A 6,618-nucleotide genomic window follows, 5' to 3' on the forward strand; every position below is an offset into this window, starting at 1 on the left:
TGTCCAACTCTTTGTGACCCCAAGGACTGTAGCCTACCAGGGTCCCCTGTCCATGGAATTCTGCAGGCAAGAATCCTGAAGTGGGTGGCCATTTCCTTCTCCAGAGGATCTTGCTTACCAAGCGATCGAAACCTGGTAACCTTCATTGCAGGCAGGTTCTTTACCATCTAAGCCACCAGGAAAGCCCTGCTAGCTGCTATTATTGTTGTTATTATTATTATTAGTCTTAGTTATATTCAACAGATAATTCATTAACTAACCACCTTGTGTGAGGCGCCCCACTATCCATTGGTGACGCAGAAACGAGAAAGAATCTGTCCCCATCATTGAAAATGCTTACACAATGTGGAACAAATAGACACATATGTCTGCAATGGCCATATAATGTGGTAAGCACTTTGAAAGAATAATTGGGGAGTGCTGTGAGCATACAGAGGAGGCTCACTCAACACAGGATTGGAACAGGATGGGTGGAAGAGTGGGGCATTTTTTATATGGAAAATTCTAATGACAACTTTCTTTCCATCCCCTGTCCTTGTTAAAGGAGAGAAAGTCCTTCGTACATTATTTATTCCTCTCCAAACCTAAAAGTACCCACCACAATTTATGTTACCACAAGATTTTCTGATTACCGCTCAAGCTTGGCAACCAAAAGTAACCATTATGAGACATGACAGGGTTGTTCAGCAGAACAAGTTGGGAAACAACTATAAATCTTGCTGTCAAGCTCACAAGGAATTGACTTTATTCTGCAGGGTGCCAGCCTTTCATAACATAGTTTCCACATTCAGAGAGCATTTTATGGTAAGCTTCCAAACATTGTGTTGCACAACAAATATCTAAATCCCTTGCCAAGGGTTTAAGATTGTACAAACTCAAGATAAACATGAGTCAGCATTGCATCACTATGTTTTTTAAAGGGGCTGGGCCATGACAGTGGCATGTATTAACTAGAGTATATTAACTAGGAACCATTAGGTAAGTTTCCAACTTGGATCACACTCTTACAAGATTCAGTCTGAAAATTCAAGAAAGAGATGGAAAATCTGATACTGATTAAAAGACCAACCTATAAGACAGTGATGGATTAAAGGAATATGGAATGTTTTCAAACTAATTCAATAAGAACTGTTCACTCTAGGACAAACAAAAGTAAGAGATTTTCTGCCCATAAAAGCTCATGGTCTAGTCAGAAAAACAAAGTACTAGCACAGAAAATGTGATGCTATAAAGTCTTTTACAATATGAACTTTAAGTATAAGCTAGAGCAAGTGGTATTTTAGCTAGATTTTTAACAAGGATTACACATCCCTCGTGAAAAACTTGTCATGGCTTCTTATTGCTGACAGGATAAATCTGCTTTTCTCACCTTGTCCCACAGACTATACTCAATGGTAATCTTCTAGTCTAACTAGAATGGCTTAAGCAGTATGCCCCAAGTTTCCCATCTGGAATACTCTTCTGCACAAAACCTAACCATGCGGAGCCATGTTGATCCCATCTGTTCCATGGAACCTTTGTGGATCAGAACAGAAAACATGCAAAGTTCCCTATCAAGGTCAGAATAAGCCTTCAACACTTGTACTGCATCCTAATTGAATTAGTTTATGTCTCTAAGGAAAGCAAGGGTCAACCACTAAAAGGATAACAAATCTAAAAAGCTGGAACACCTAGCTTTGTCAAATAACACTTTCCTGGGGAGAGGAAGACTTGGGAAGACTTGAATATCTTTATTTCCTAAAGCAAGACATTCTTCACGGGGAGAGGATGGAAGGGCTTTCAGCCAGTCAGTTCAGTTCACTCACTCAGTCACATCCAACTCTTTGCAACCCCATGGACTGGAGGAAGCCAGGCTTCCCTGTCCATCACCAACTCCTGGAACTTGCTCAAACTCATGTCCATCGACTCAGTGATGCCATCCAACAATCTCATCTTCTGTCGTCCTTTTCTCCTCCTGCCTTCAATCTTTCCCAGCATCAGGGTCTTTTCCAAGGAGTCAGTTCTTTACATCAGGTGGCCAAAGTATTGGAGTTTCAGCTTCAACATCCTTCCAATGAATATTCAGGACTGATTTCCTTTAGGATAGACTGGTTGGATCTCTTTGCAGTGCAAGGGACTCTCAAGAGTTTTCTCCAACACCACAGTTCAAAACCATCAATTCTTCAGTTCTCAGCTTTCTTTATAGTCCAACTGTCACATCCATACATGACTACTGGAAAAACCATAGCTTTAACTAGATAGACCTTAGTTGAAAAAGTAATATCACTGTTTTTAATATGCTGTCTAGGTTGGTCACAACTTTTCTTCCAAGAACCAAGCGTCTTTTAATTTCATGGCTTCAGTCACCATCTGCAGTGATTTTGGAGTCCAAAAAATATAGTCAGCCACTGTTTCCATTGTTTCCCCATCTGTTTGCCATGAAGTGATAGAACCAGATGCCATGATATTAGTTGTCTGAAAGATGAACTTTAAGCCAACTTTTTCACTCTCCTCTCTCACTTTCATCAAGAGGCTCTTCAGTTCTTCTTTGCTTTCTGCCATAATGGTGGTGTCATCGGTATATCTCAGGTTATTGATATTTCTCCCAGAAATGTTGATTCCAGCTTGTGCTTCATCCAGCCCAGCATTTCACATGATGTACTCTGCATATAAGGTAAATAAGCAGGGTGACAATATAGAATCTTGATGCACTCCTTTCACAGATTGAAACCAGTCTGTTGTTCCATGTCCAATTCTAACTGTTGCTGCTTGACCTGCATACAGATGTCTCAGGAGTCAGGTCAGGTGGTCTGGTATTCCCATCTCTTTAAGAATATTCCACAGTTTGTTGTGATCTACACAGTCAAAGGCTTTGGCATAGTCAATAAAGCAGAAGTAGTTATTTTTCTGGAACTTCCTTGCTTTTTCTATGATCCAACAGATGTTGGCAATTTGATCTCTGGTTCCTCTGCCTTTCTAAATCCAGCTTGAACATCTGGAAGTTCACACTTCAAATACTTTTGAAGCCTGGCTTGGAGAATTTTGAGCATTATTTAGCTAGCATGTGAGATGAGTGCAATAATGTTGTCATTTGAACATTCTTTGGCATTCCCTTTATTTTTAAAATGAAAACTGACCTTTTCCAGTCCTGTGGACACTGCTGAATTTTCCAAATTTTCTGGCATATGAGTGCAGCACTTTCACAGCATCATCTTTCAGGATTTGAAATAGCTCAACTGGAATTCCATCACCTCCACTAGCTTTGTTCATAGTGATGCTTCCTAAGGCCTAATTGACTTCACATCCTAGGGTGTCTGGCTCTGGGGAGTAATCACACCATTGTGGTTATCTGGGTCATGAAGATATTTTTTGTATAGTTCTTCTGTGCATTCTTGACACCTCTTAATATCTTCTGCTTCTGTTAGGTCCATACTATTTTGTCCTTTATTGTGCCCATCTTTGCATGAATGTTCCCTTGGTATCTCTGATTTTCTTGAAGAGATCTCTAGTCTTTGCTGTTCTATTGTTTCCTCTATTTCTTTTCATTGATCACTGAGGGAGGCTTTATTATCTCTCCTTACTATTCTTTGGAACTCTGCATTCAATTGGTATCTTTCCTTTTCTCCTTTGCCTTTAGCTTCTCTTTTTTTCTCAGCTATTAGTAAGGTCTCCTCAGACGACCTTTTTGCATTTCTTTTTCTTGGGGATGGTTTTGTACAATGTACAAGAACTTCTGTATAATGTCATGAACCTCTGTCCATAGTTCTTCAGGCACTCTATCAGATCTAGTCCCTTAAATCTATTTCTCACTTCCACTTGATAATCATAAGGGATTTGATTTTAGTCATACCTGAATGGTCTAGTGGTTTTCCCTACATTCTTCAGTTTAAGTCTGAATTTGGCAATAAGGAGTTCATAATATGAGCCACAGTCAGTTTCTGGTCTTGTTTTTGCTGCCTCTATAGAGCTTCTCTATCTTTGGCTGCAAAGAATATTGAACCATCTAGTTATATCCATGTATATAGAGTGTTCTCTTGTGTTGTTGGAAGAGGGTGTTTTGTATAACCAGTGCATTTTCTTGGCAAAACTCTGTTAGCCTTTATCCTGTTTCATTTTGTACTCTGAGACCAAATTTGCCTGTTACTCCAGGTATCTCTTGACTTCCTACTTTTGCATTCCAGTCCCCTATGATGGAAAGCACGTCTTTGGGGGGTGTTAGTTCTAAAAGGTCTTGTAGGTCTTCATAGAACCATTAAACTTCAGCTTCTTTGGCATTACTGGTTGGGGCATAGACTTGGATTACTGTGATATTGAATGGTTGGCTTTGGAAACAGAGATCATTCTGTCGTTTTTGAGATTGCATCCAAGTACTGCATTTCAGACTCTTTTGTTGACTATGAGGGCTACTCCATTTTGCCTAAGGAATTCTTGCCCATAGTAGTAAATATAATGGTCATCTGAATTAAATTCGCCCATTCCAGTCCATTTTAGTTCACTGATTCCTAAAATGTCGATGTTCACTCTTGCCATCTCCTGTTTGACCACTTCCAATTTACCTTGATTCATGGACTTGACATTCCAGGTTCCCATGCAATATTGTTCTTTACAGCTTTGAATTTTACCTCCACCACCAGTCACATCCACAACTGGGCATTGTTTTTGCTTTGGCTCAGCCTCTTCCTTCTTTCTGGAGTTATCAACTCTTCTCTAGTAGCATACTGGGCATCTACAGACCTGTGGAGTTCATCTTTCAGTGTCATATCCTTTTGCCTTTTCATACTGTTCATGGGGTTCTCAAGGTAAGAATGCTAAAGTGATTTGCCATTTCCTTCTCCAGTATACCATGTTTTATCAGAACTATCCACCATGACCTGCCCATTTTGGGTGGCCCTACATGGCATAGCTCATAATTTCATTGAGTTAGGCAAGATTGTGGCCCATGTGATAAGTTTATTTAGTTTTCTGTGATTGTAGTTTTTCATTCTGTCTGCCCTCTGATGAATGAGGATAAGAGGCTTGTGCAACCTTCCTGATGAGAGAGACTGGCTGTGGGGATACTGTGTCTTATTCTGGTGGACAAGGTCATGTTCAGTTAATCTTTAATCCAATTTTCTGGTGATAGCTGGGGCTGTGTTCCCTCTGTGCAGTTTGGCCTGAGGCCAAACTATGGTAGGCATAATGGTGACCTCCTTCAAAAGTACTTATGCTAGCATACCGGGCTTCCCAAGCCTGTTGTAGACAGTGTCCCTAACCCTGTGGTAGGCCACTGTCAAGCCACACCTCTGCCAGAAACTCCCAAGCATATACAGGGATGTGTGTTTCAGTCTCTGATGGGGTCACTGCTCCTTTCTCCTGCAACCTGGTGTCCACAAGGTTTTGTTTGTGCCCTACAAGAGTCTCTGTTTCCCTAGTCTTGTGAAAGGTCTGTAATCAAGTCCTGCTGACCTTCATACTCAAATTCCCTGGGAATACTTAGTCACTTTGCCAGATCCCAGGGTTAGGATGTCTGTTGTGGGGCCTAGAACTTTTGCAGTAGCATAAGAGCCTCTTCGGTATAATTGTTCTCCAGTTTGTGAGTTGCCTGCCTGGCTACTCTATAGTGGCACTAATGATGATCTCCTCCAAGAGGACTTAGGCCACATGCTGAATCTCCTAGGACTGATGTTGCTAGAGCTTCTGTCCTCATGGTAGGCCACTGCTGACTCATACCTCCATAGGAGACCCTCAAACACTCAAAGGCAGGTCTGTCTCTATTTTTGAGGGTGCCTGCTCCTTTGCCTTGGTCCTGGTGCGCACAAGGTTTTGTTGTGCCCTCCAAGCATCTCTGGTGGGTGTGAAGTTTGATTTTAAGCACAATTGCACCCCTCCTACCATCTTGTTGTGGCTTCTCCCTTGCCCTTGGCCATGGGGTATCTTTTTTTGATGGGTTCCAACATTAACCTGTCAATGATTGTTCAGCAGCTAGTTGCAATTTTGGTGTTCTCATAGGAGGAAAATGAGTAGTAATGTGTATCTATTAATCCCCCAAAAAATATTTTTTTAAAAAGTTCCTGGCCAAGCCATTTGCTATCCTCACTGAATACAGAAAAAAAGGAAACAAATTAGCATTTTACCAGAAAGGTTTTAGATGACACATAAAGAAGGAAGAACTGTGGTAAACCTTAGACAGTGTTACCAAAGGAACTGGCACAACAGGGAATCTCTAAAAATAATATTAATACAAATTAGTCTTAACTATTTAAAGAGATTGTGATGGGTGTCCAAGAAATGTCCTGGATAATTCCTTAAAGTTGCTTTCATTTTCAAACCCATGAATTCATCAGACAACTTGTTTTTCTCCAGGTATAAGCTCCATACCTCTAATAAAGAAGCTCTAAAAAGGAATGATAATATTTTGTTTAAAAATAATTGATACTTCAAATTATATCATATATACTAATTTATATATTTTCATGCTTGGTCAAAACAGACTGTATAAAATAATAATTTTTTAAAAATTATTCTGCAATGGGTAACTGTAATGGATAACTAAAATTTAATCCAAATTTGATGGCTTTAGCCTTAGGTCCTATAAATTTCCATTTGGCCATTTATGATGAAAGATTTAGAGGAAAGAGAATAGGTTATAAATATTTCAGA

Source organism: Bubalus kerabau, chromosome X (assembly GCF_029407905.1).
Source record: "Bubalus kerabau isolate K-KA32 ecotype Philippines breed swamp buffalo chromosome X, PCC_UOA_SB_1v2, whole genome shotgun sequence".
Classification (NCBI taxonomy): domain Eukaryota; kingdom Metazoa; phylum Chordata; class Mammalia; order Artiodactyla; family Bovidae; genus Bubalus; species Bubalus kerabau.